Below are 12,407 nucleotides of genomic sequence, written 5' to 3'. Positions count from 1 at the left end.
TTCACCATTGAGAATGATACTGGCTGTTGGCTTGTCATAGATGGCCTTTATGATGTTGAGGTATGTTCCTTGTATCCCCAGAATTTCAAGGGCTTTTATCATGAATGGGTGTTGCACTTTGTCGAAAGCTTTCTCAGCATCTATTGATATTATCATATGGTTTTTATATTTCTTTTTGTTGATGTGTTGGATAACGTTGATTGATTTTCGGATGTTAAACCATCCTTGTGCCCCTGGAATGAATCCAACTTGGTCGTGGTGAATTATCTTATGGATACATTGTTGGATTCTGATAGCTAAAATTTTATTGAGAATTTTTGCATCAGTGTTCATTAGGGAGATTGGCCTGTAGTTTTCCTTTTTTGTGTTGTCCTTGTTCGGTTTTGGTATTAGTGTAATGTTGGCTTCATAAAACGTGTTTGGTATTGTCCCTTCCTTCTCAATTTTTTGGAAGAGTTTGTGAAGGATAGGCACTAATTCGTCTCTGAATGTTTGGTAGAATTCATTTGTAAATCCATCAGGTCCTGGGCTTTTGTTTTTGGGGAGGTTTTTTATTACCACTTCAATTTCGCTAATTGTAATTGGTCTGTTTAGGTGTTCTATTTCTTCTTTATCTAGCTTTGGGTGATTGTAGAGTTGTAGGAATTTGTCCATCTCCTCTAGATTGTTAAACTTGTTTCCATATAACTGTTCATAGTAGTTACTGATTATTCTTTTGATTTCTGCTGTGTCCGTTGTGATTTCTCCTTTTTCATTGATGATCCTGTTTATTTGTGCTTTCTCCCTTTTTTCCTTTGTGAGCCTGGCTAGGGGTTTGTCTATTTTATTGATTTTTTCAAAAAACCAGCTCTTGGTTTCATTGATCTTTTGGATTGTTTTTTTAGTTTCAATTTCATTTATTTCTGCTTGGTTTTTATTATTTCTTTTCTTCTACTGGTTTTGGGGTTTTTTTGTTGTTCTTTTTCTAGATCTTTGAGCTTCGAGATGAGGTTGTTTCTTTGCGTTCTTTCTTGTTTCTTGATGTGAGCTTCTATTGCTATATATTTTCCTCTTATTACTGCTTTTGCTGCATCCCATACATTTAGGATATTAGTGTCCTCCTTGTCGTTCAATTCAAAAAATTTTTTAATTTCTTCTTTGATCTCCTCATTAGTCCAATGGTCTTCCAGTAGTGTGGTTTTTAATCTCCATGAGGTAGGAAAGTTCCTTGCCTTCTTTTTATGGTTTATTTCTAGTTTGATGCCTTCATGGTCAGAAAAGATGGTTGATATGATTTCAATCTTGGTGTATCTGTTGATGTTTGTCTTGTGCCCCAGTATGTGATCGATCCTGGAGAATGATCCGTGTGCGCTTGAGAAAAATGTGTACTCCGTTTTTTTGGGGTTTAGTGTTCTATAGATGTCTGTTAAGCCTAATTGCTCTAGGTCCTTATTTAGAGCTTTGGTTTCTTTACTTATTTTTTGTCTTGTTGATCTATCCATTGTTGATAGTGGTGTGTTGAAGTCTCCCACTACGTATGTGTTTTCTCTGATGTCTGTTTTCAGAGAGGACAACAGTTGTCTGATATATTTTGGTGCTCCTTCGTTTGGTGAGTATATGTTAATGAGTGTTATTTCTTCTTGAAGTATTGTCCCCTTGATCATAATGTAGTGACCATTGGGGTCTCTTTTTATCTTTTTGAGTTTGAAATCTGTTTTATCTGATATAAGTATAGCTGTTCCTGCTTTCTTTTTGGTCCATTTGCTTGTAGGATTGTTTTCCATCCTTTAACTTTGAGCCTATTTTTATCTTTTGTAGCTAAATGTGTTTCCTGGAGACAACAAAAGGTTGGGTTTTGTTTCTTAATCCAGGCTGCCACTCTGTGTCTTTTATTGAAGAGTTTAGTCCATTTACATTTAGAGTTAATATTGATATGTTAACATCTGTATTTGCCATTGTGTTTGTCTTTCCTTTGATTTTATTTATTTATTCTTTTAATAACTTTTTTTTTTTTTTTTGGCCTTCTTTCATTGTTATTCGTCCCTCTGAGGTTCTGGCTTTAGGACTCCTTGTAGTATTTTTTGGAGTGGGGGTTTAGTTGCAATGAAATTCCGGAGTTTCTGTTTGTCTGGGAAGGTCCATATTCTTTCTTCAAAGAGGAAGGAGAGCTTTGCGGGATAGAGTATTCTTGGTTGGCATCTGTTTTCTTGGAGTCTGTTGGCTATGTCCCTCCACTCTCTCCTTGCCCGTAGTGTTTCTTCGGAGAAGTCTGATGTCAGCCTGATTGGTTTTCCTTTGAATGTTATCTGTTTCTTCCCTCTTGCCAGCTTCATTATTTTTTCCTTGTCCTGGATTCTTGGGAGCTTTACTATTATGTGTCTTGCTGTATTTTTCCTTTCGTCGTGGAAGTTTGGTGTTCTTCTTGCTTCTTGTATATCAATTTTCAGCTCCTTCTTCACATTTGGGAAGTTCTCTTCAATTATCTCTTTGAATATTTTCTCTGTTCCTACATCTCTCTCCTCTCCTTCTGGTATTCCTATAACTCTTATATTTCCTTTCCTCATGGAGTCAGATAGTTCCCGAAGTCTTTCTTCGTTCTTTTTCCTTCGTACTTCTCTTTCCTTTTCTGTTTTGGTTCTTTTTATTTCTGTGTCTTCAAGATTACTTATTCGTTCTTCCATTTCATCTATTCTGCTTTCATTGCTTTTCCCAGAATTCTTTAGTTCTTCCATTAATTCTTTGATCTCCTGTATTTCTTTTACTTCCCTCTTTAGGGACTCAATTTCTTTCTTCTGACCATTGTTTTCCCTCTCTAGGGACTCAATTGCATTCTTCTGATCGTTGATTATTTTTCCCTTATCATTGTTTTCCTTTATGACTTCTGTCAGTTTTTTAATCACGGCAATTTTAAATTCTCTTTCTGGAAGGCTCAGAAATTCTTCCAAGTTATTGTCTTTGCAATCTGGGGGCTGGCTTTCTTTTTGTGGTGTGCTTTTTCTCTGGAGAGTTGCTAGGTTGCGTGTGGTTCTTCTCCTCCCTACTGTCTGTTTTCTAATTTGCCGTATGCGTTGGGACACTGTGTTGTTGGGACTGGCCGGCATCTTGGGTGGGCTTCTCTGTTCCCCTCTGGTTCTACCAGGAGTCATCTGTCAGTTTCAAGCAGCCTTTAATGGAGAAAGGTCCCTGTTCTAAAATGCCGATGTGGGGACACACTCCCCTGTGCGCCTGGTCTGCCCCGGCGGTGGGTTCCTGCTCCCCTCTGGGCTTGGACTGCAGGCCAGAGGGGGTCTGGCGTGGGCGAACTTCCCCTGCTCACCTCTGGCTCCTGAGGAAGCCTTCTGCAGGTAGTCTTTACTGAAGAAATGTCCCTGTTCTAAAATGGTGATGTGGGACACACTCCCTGCGCGTCTGGTCTCAGGCACACTCTTCTGCGCGCCTGGTCTGCCCCGGCTGTGGGTGTTCGCTCTCCCTGTGGGCTCAGACTACTTGTTCGGAAGGAGCCAGGTGTGGGCTAACTCCCCAGCTGGCCACTAGCTCCTTCAGTAGCCTGTGCTGGGGTCAAGTCGCTAGGTGGCGCCAGAGATCTCTCCTAGAGCCCTTGGGGAGCTGATTTTCCACCCCGTGGGACAGGGAGCAGAGCGGGGATGGTAGGGTACACCTCAACGGCTTTGGGGTGCTGTGTCTGCCTTGTGCCCCACCGTCGTGGGAAACCCACGCCCCTAATTTTGTGCCCCGGGTCTCAGTTCCACAGCCCTCAGTTCCAGGACGCGGGCTGTAGCCCAGATCAGTGGCGCGGGAATGGCGCCTTTTGAATCCCGCTCCCCTGCCTGGGCGCCTTGTTCCTGCTCACTCAGGGAGGGCCTCCGCCGTCTCCCCGCAAGCCTAGGTCGCAGGCGCGGGGACCTGGGCAGCTGCGATCCGGTCTGGATCCGCGCCACTTTCCGCGCAAGCTTACCGGGCGGCCGGGGCTGTGTGCTGGTGCTGGGCTCCTCCTGGGGGGCGGGGCTCTCTTTAATGGCGCCTGGAGCTCACCTCCGCAGCGGATCCTGCAGGGTTCGCCTCAGCTCCCGTTCACGGGGTGTGGTGGCTGCAATAGTTCCTTTCCACTCACAGTCCCGCTTGCTGTGTCCGTTTTTCTTGTTGGCCGTTTTGGTTTGTTGTTTCCTCCTCTCTGCCGGGCGGAGAGTGCCGCCTCTGTGGGCGGGGGAGGGGAGCAGGGTTCTGCGCTTCCCTCCCTTCTTGTCCTCTTTTATGGCAACTTTCTTCTTCGGGCAGTTTGCTGGAGTCGTCCGTTTATCTTCCGTGTCCCAGTTCTCACTGGGACCTGCCGCTTTTCCTCCCTATTAACTTTTTTTAATGGGAGATCTTACTCGCAGCGTCTCCTCGCCGCCATGTTGCTCCGCCCACTCCTCTAAATAAATCCCGAAATGCACTCTTGAGGGGAGCAGTGGGAGAGATAGGAGAGGTCTGCCATGCCATGTGGGTATCTCGCAGGCTGGCCAGGATCAAACCCGCACTGCAGAGGCTGCGGACATCTTCAGAGCACTGCGCTCAACCTCCTGTGCCACCAGGGGAGGCCCTGTTTGACCTTTTGATAATGAAGATGTGTTTTTAAATTAAGCTCTGTCCCATATATTTATATTTGCACTTTCTACTGCATTTGCCATGCATCAATAAAACTTTCTTTTAACACCTAAGCTATTTCCATTTCTTTTAGTAAAAAAATACAACTGGTTAAAAGCAAGCAATGCAGAATTTATCAAATTCTGTGACAGGGAAGGTTAGAAACTGGTATGCTGCTGATGTGCACTGAGGGATCCCAAATAATTCTAAAACGTACTCAGCAGTCAGAGGCACCAGAAACAGGTCACATGCCCACAATGAGTCTAAACTTGTCCAAGAAGGCCAAAGGTCTCCCATATTCAGTTTCTCCCTGCCTCTCCCTGCTGGTGTTTGTCACTACCACAAGCCACCATTCACATATCATCCCAGGAGCAACAACAGCCCAAAGTTTCCCACACATGCCACATTGCTTGCAAATCTACCATGCTTTCCACTCCAGCTTTCTTTCAAACTCCCTCCGTCCTTTGTCTCATTGCCTTAGCACACAAGCAGTGTTCAAAACCGTAGGCCAGGGACCATCCACTTTAGGCACCTCATGATCAGCTCCTGCTCCACGCCAGGCTCAGCTAAAGGCTCTGTATGCCTAGAACACCTGACCACGTATTAAAGTCATCTAGGAAAAGGATCTAGTCTGCAAGCTCCTGGAGGGAAAAAAGGCTGTATGGGTTGTTTTTGGAGACCCTGCATAGAAAGGTGCATCAGAGTCCCCCCCGCATCGACGTCTGCAGAACTGAAGAGCAGCTGAAAGGCTAAGAAAACCTGACTGCTTCCCTTTCCTATGGACACACTGACATATCAGCCCTGCTCTCCAGGCATAGCACCTCAGGTCTATCAGTTTTTCCAGGGCCCATGAAAATGTCTGAGACCCAAAAAGACAATCTTATTGCTCCAGAATATGAAATTTTCAACATTAAAATTATTTAATACCAACAACACATGACATTCCAATAGCAACTCAACTCCAATCATAATTCTATATATAAATCAGATTTAATATAGGCTTTGGGTACATTTTATACATTTTATATGACAGAGGATAGGGATTTGAGAAATAACAGTGCCTTGGGCTTAGAAAGATCTTTTAACTTCCCTTTAAAAAAAAAAAAAAAAAAACCTGTCTTAACTGGGACCTGCTACCTAGCTGGTCTGGGGATGATGAAGAAAAAGTCATATTAAGGCAGAAAACAAACAAACAAAAACCCACTTATAAACAAAGAACAAATTAGCAAAAAACCCACAAAAATCTGTATAGGAACCCCTTCCTGTGGCACTCCTAGGTTCCTGGCAGTGGCCACTGAATCATCACAGCCAAAGACATCATAGCCAGCATGCACCCAGCACCTCCCCTCCCAGACCAAAATTCCCCAATCCTTACAAGTCAGGTCAGAATGGCTTTTTATGGCCCAGGTTCCAGCAGGGTAAACTGGGAAGGTGGAAATTCAACAAAGACTAGCCAGGAAAAGTCAAGTCACAAAGCAAGGTCCCCTCACGCACACAACGCTCTCACCTCCCAGCCGGTTCCTTGCGCCCTGGCTAAGTTTGGAGCAAGGAGGTTATAAAGCAGCGGGGGCAGAATCCTTCAGAGAAAAAACAGGCACAGTACATTAAAAGTTCAGAGACTAAAGTTACAATAAGACAAGACATGCGTACTCAAAAAATTCTTGTTAACCTTTAGAATGATTTCTATCAACAACAAAAAAAAAAGAACACAGTCAATTCCAGTTAGTCTTTGTAGATATGGTCTAAAAAGTGGATTCACACTGATTTAATGAATACTGAACCACCATTCCTGGGGAATTAGAGGGGTATGTTCTCATAGCCTCAGGAGCTGCTGCTGACATCATCAATCATCAACACATGGACAGGATTTATGTCTTTCTGTTTAAAGACATCCCATTTAATACATTGTTGATTCATTAACATTGAACTTACAGCCCACAGGATTATAGCTCACACCTGAATAAAATTTACCTAATACACATTTTCTTCATAAGGTACAACCCAGTTTTCTTGCATTTAGAAACACTAGACAGCAATTCAGCGCTGTGGCCTGGGGGCCATTTTAGCAACAAAATCACCAACAAAAATACCAAAATGTGAAAGGCATGGCCGTAAACAGAGCCCAAACTGGACATCTGTTTACAGTATGTGGGATGAAACAATAGAGCAGCAAGTCAACTTGTTTGACTTCAGCTAGGAATGTGGGGAACATGACCAATTTTTCACCACTCTGCACATATCTGGCAATGACCAAGCAAGTGCCTATGTATGCTTTGGGGTTACAAACATATTTTAGTGAGTGAGTGAACTCACAAATATAGACTATCATAAAAATGACTGTATTACCAAAAAAAAAAAAAAAAAAAAAGACATGTGCTTTCTAGTATTTGAAGAAACCATGCTCTTGACCTTTGTAAGAGAACAGGTTCTAAGATGAGTTAAGTACTGGAAGCTTTCAGTATGTGAAAGCACGCAGAGCTTGGGCAATTAACATGGAAAAATTAACCACCAGGCAAAAGACAGCATTGGCTAACCCTTCTTCCTCAGTAGGAAGGTTTCCAAGAAATGGTGCAATTGCCTTGAATTTCAACAGACAACTAGGGTGAATCCTTTTGAAACATGCTTTTAAAATTTTGTCGACTCTCCAATTTTAAGTACTGTAAAATAAAAATGGTCATATTTCAAGTTCGCTCTAAAACATACCCATATGTAAAAGATATAACTTTCAAAAGAGTAATGTTCTAAGCACATCCCAAAAATGAATATCTATATTAATCTCACTAAATGTTTTTCCTCTAGAGTTAGGAACTAACATGATAGGGCAAAGAGTCCATTTGCTTTCCTTTAGAAACAAATCAGTAAAAAAAAAGGTAAAAAATATAGAGTGTATTATTCTTTTCATGGGAAGAAAGTAACTGGCATAGATGGTCACTTACAAAAGTCGGAGAAAGGAGAATTCTGTTAAGATAACAATCACCAAATATAAATATGGTTTTGAAATTGTACTTTAATCATTATGGAGTGAACAATTCTACATACTACTAAATATCATCCAAATATGTCACTTTACAAAAAAACAAATGGTGTTTAAGTCAGAGGGAGGGGGGAAACCTGCATTCTTTTTTATTACTCTTCCTAAAAATACTGGGTAGCTAGTACACTAAGTAGGTGAATGATAAATGTTCACCTTTTAAAGAGAATTTAACCTGAGCAAATTAATAACTATATAAAATTTCAATTTAACCAAAGTTCATAAAGAATGACAAGTTATAATCAAGTCTGTGACTTGACATAATAAGACTATGATTAAATATGAAGTAAATTCTATTTTAATCTATTCCAGCCTACTTCAACTTTAACTCTTAAGTAGAAAATAAAATATTATTCTAATAATAGTAACACAGTAACAATGAAATACCAAAAACAGGTTTATAATAAAAAGAAAAACATTAACAAGAACTTGCTAAATTTTTTTTTCAAAAGCATAATTTTCTAAAAATGAAAGTAAGTATACCTATATAGGTACTGAAGGAGGATGAAGATGACAGGAAAGAACTTCAGTAAAAAGAGGTGGACTAGGACTTCCTTGGTGGCGCAAGGGGTTAATATGCAACCTAGGAAACGAATGGCAGCCATTGCAGCAAGAGTTCGATACCTGGCCAGGAAGCAACCCACATGGCACAACAGACTTCTTCTGACTTGCCTGCTGCACCCCTCAGCAGTGTATTTCCATCAGTCTGCCTGTTCTGTTCCCCACTCTGTCTCTGATGAGCCCTCTCACCACCCGCACCTCTGGCCTGTACCCCGTTCTTGTATGCATAAATAAATAAATCTTAAAAAAAAAAAAGAGGTGGACTACAGCAGCCTCAGCATTCAGCCAATCAAGTACAAATGAAGAAGACAATCGTGAAAGAAAATAAAGACCCAGGAGATAACAATTGGGAAGAAGGTGGAATAGTGGTTGTGGTGCACAAAAATCTTCAGGTCCCTGGAATAAAACAGCTCTGGTACAAGTACCCTCTACCCAAGCAACTGTCACAGAAACCTCAGGTTTGGCAATGATTCCTGGTGTGTATAGGTTTCCTAGAGCCAGGTTACCCACAATAAGAGAAACATAGAAGGGCTACCAGAAATAGAGGGATGCATAATTCCTATCCCTGCAGTCCACTGACAAGCACATAAAAAGCTGGAGGCTTAAGAAAGGAAGAGCTTCAAAACAGTAAAACGAAAATAGAAGTCGGGACGAGGCCCTTGAACTTCAGCTGCACAACCAGCATGCTGTGTTGAAGAGCCACAAAGTAGGCCCACACAGCACAGTAGGTCCATGCTAACCCTTCTAAGGTAACCAGACCACAGCTAACCACCAGGAACAGCTGATCTCTGCTGGATCTCCAGCAACTGAGTGGACTGTTCAACCCAGTCCAGCACTATGGATGCTTGAAGAGTCACAGCTACTTTTAATGTATATTAGATTTAGAGGGACTTTGTTACGTAAATGGGTGAACTAGATTCAGCTGTGTTCTTTCACATTCTTTCACAATTACAAAACCTGCAGCCAGTGGTCATTTCAAAATCTTGTTTATGTTCAGATACTGAGTCTTCATCAGAGCTCTCAGCTTTGCTGCACTCACTGTGCACATCAAACAGATGACAACTTTGGGATGAGGTTAGGTCTACTGAATGTCAATGTGGAATTGCAAACCTGATCTACTGGGTTCTTATCAGAAATCCTGCAGCAAGTCAGCCATCGGGATTTGGTCTGCTATAAAAAAATGAAGATTTAAGTAACCTTGTGTTGGGTAAATAAAGGTATCAGGCTTTCCTGCCCTCCCGCCATCAGGATAGATGATGGATCCCCGCAGTCCTGAATGCATGCCTGATGGCAGGCACCTGGAGTAGGGAGTGGGCCTATGTAGATGGGATTCACCTGGCCTGAGACTGGGCTTATAAGGGTGACACCAGAGAATGAGAACGGAACACCAGAGCGAAAGAACAGAGAAAAAGAGAAAATGCCAGAGAACCCAGAAAAGAGTGAAGACTTGCCAGGGGCTGGGAGACCTACCAGCCTCCCGGCCCCCCGGCACCCCTACCTGCCATGTACCTGGTAAACCCAATAAAAGCCTGCAAAAGCCACCGAGGGCTCCGGGACTCTCTCCTGCTTCACCTGTCTGCTCGAATCCTAGAGATCCTGCTCCGTGCCATCCTGCCAGGACACCTTGATTAACCTGTCGTGTACCCTACTTGTAGTGGGCTGGGCAGTATTAGACTTCCTAGAACATTCTGCTCAAAAGAACTGATGTGTTCCAATGATGTATAGGGCTGTGATTTCTAATTTAAACTTTGGTTTAAAGTTTAACCAAAGTTTAACCACAAATTCAACTAACCTTGGATTCACCCAGTGGGAAAGGAGTAGGAGAGGGAACGTTCTTGTTGCTTTTAGTCCTATTTTATTTGGGTAGTACTTTTTCTGTGTTCCACATTAATACCTTTTCATTTTGACTTGGAATAAGTTCTGCGACTGAGCTTAACCAAGCAAGAACTTATTGCTTGGTTAAGTAACCTGAAAGATGCACTGGAATTGTGAAATAGCGTGGATTTGCTAATCCCTAATAGGGAACCAGTGGCTTCGGATGCCCAGGGGAGTAGGTGCAGGGGCTCTACTTCAGGTGCCGCTAGTCTCTATGAATCAGGTTGGAACTGTGGAATAAACTGCTACAGAAAGAACACAGCTTAGGCCAAAGGATTACCTGACCTGTCCTTATAAATTCCAAGCAATGTGAGCTGATGGTACCTAAAAGTCATTTGACTTTCTTGGATCTTGTACGTTCTTTGACAAGAATCCCAGATATATTTATGTCCAAATTTTTCAGGTGCTGGACATCTGACAGATGTGGCGACTGTCCCTGGTGGAAGCTCTACTATCAACCATTCAGTGCCTTTATATTGCTCATTTGGAAAGCCAATGGTGAAAAGAGCGGCACTTCTGTTTTTAATAATTACAGCTTAAAATATCCAGTCATTTTCATTCCTTAAAAGGTACTTGAAGAAGCTACCTATGATCACTGAAAAGTTTTCTTCCATCTAATGAGATAGCCTCGAAATACCTAGTTTTTTATATTTCTTTGGTTCAAAAGAAATATTTTAAAGTGGTATGTGACTACCTGATGCAGAGTCTGGGTTTCTCTGTAATAAACCTCTTTGCTAAAAGCAAATGGGTGAGCACAACCATCCTGATGTGGGAGTTCAGTCTTGATGAAAGTATCATTGCAGGAATCAGCTTGTTATACAGGTTACAGTAGTTCCTTGACATGACCTGCCAACCATTCCTGGAAAATAATGGTGGCATCATGTGAGATGGTGGGTAGATGTATATGATGAGTAGCTGAGCCAACGTAGGAGAGGTTGGGTAATTAAGCAAGAGACCAGGAAGAAATTCTTGGTTAAACTGAAGATTTCATTTGAGAACCAAAAATCTTAATCTCTTGAACCTTGAGTGACATACTCAAAAGTTTGCAGTTTTTTCCACCAAATTTTGTTGGGGGCTATATTATTGAGGAGTGAACTGAGATGAGTATATGGAAGTGATTTATATAACAGCATACTGTACTAGAAATCTAGAGCCCTGCAGGAGATTGAAAATTCCAAATCTCGTAACTTTTTAAAAGATGCGAACTTATCAAAGTGCACATAAATCAATAAGCTGCATGATGAATGGATGAAGCTGTCCATTCTACCATTTCTTTCTTTGAATTCTCTGGCATGGCTTGGTAGTGCAAGAACTCCATAACATTAACACACTCAATAAAAAGTAATGCTATGGGGAAATAACTAGTCTTCCACCTTAGGTGTTTAGAAAGCACAGGAGTTGCAAAATAAATATTAGCTAAATCTGATGGCTGCACAAACGCTACAGGCTATAATGGCATGCTCCACTGCATACCATTAGCAGCTGCGCTTTCCTAAGGGTTACAATCCTAATAAATAAACCATCGACTGCTCTTCCCCTGCATACAACCCACTCACAAATCAGCACCTACAATTCCACACACCTGCCTTTGTATATTTGCAGCAAATATACAAAACCATATTCCGCTTTCTGTTTAATGCAGGTAAGACTTAGAGAAATTATATTCTGAATAGTTTAATTTTCAAAAGGGTTAGAGTCTTAGCCATATTGAAAGAAGATTTCACACAATTCCCTCTTAAACAATGTATACTGAACATAATTTTACTTTTTTTGATTCATAGTCATCAATGAGAATGTTAATCCTTGAACAGTATGTTGGGAGTCAGGTCTCCAAGGCGCTCTCTCGCTTTCGCTTGTCTAATGAGCAGAGGTGTCAGCTTCTTTAGTTGGTCTTTTAAATGATGTGTGTACAGCAAACAGTCCAGGAAGACAGAATTAGTATCTCCCTCCAGAAGAGAGAGCAGGTTTAATACCCAATTTAATAATAATAAAGCCCCCCTCCAAGGTAAAGTTGAGAAGGCTTGCCCCTTATAAACAATTTAGATGACCTAAACTTCAGTTTATACAGCAGTGAACTCCATGGGGCAAGAGGAATTGACACAACCAAGAAGTTCATGCTGTTGACTGTAATACAGTCCTGTGTCTCTGACACAGGAATCTCATGTCTTCTGCCAGCATCATGATTGGGGTTACCTTAAATCAGGGTTCTTTGGCTGTGACACAAGCCCACTGCATGGGATGTGTTATATGTATACTTATGCTTGCCTATCGATAGTGCCAGAGGGGATTCTCCCATGAGGAAGAATTGCAGGTAAAGATGCCAGTAGGACAAGCTCCC

The 12,407-nt window shown here is 41.8% G+C and overlaps 1 protein-coding gene across 6 annotated transcripts in view; it reads right to left on the bottom strand.

Annotated features, from left to right (window-relative positions):
- The window catches only part of CUNH2orf76 (chromosome unknown C2orf76 homolog), a 66,188-nt gene that overhangs the window by 35,557 nt on the left and 18,224 nt on the right, over nucleotides 1–12,407 (bottom strand). Inside the window, exon 1 of one of the 6 annotated variants that reach the window (XM_054699636.1) lies at nucleotides 10,764–10,780. The exons of the other annotated variants lie outside the window; for them this stretch is intronic. The gene's annotated coding sequence lies outside the window, so the exon portion shown is untranslated. Of the gene's footprint in view, nucleotides 1–10,763; nucleotides 10,781–12,407 lie in introns of those variants that run through there. 6 annotated transcript variants of the gene reach the window in all.

Source organism: Talpa occidentalis, unplaced genomic scaffold, assembly GCF_014898055.3.
Source record: "Talpa occidentalis isolate TD23 unplaced genomic scaffold, MPIMG_talOcc4v2.1 talOcc4.3, whole genome shotgun sequence".
NCBI lineage: Eukaryota > Metazoa > Chordata > Mammalia > Eulipotyphla > Talpidae > Talpa > Talpa occidentalis.
The sequence above is the reverse complement of the archived record's forward strand: the minus strand, read 5'-3'. Positions and strand labels throughout refer to the sequence as shown.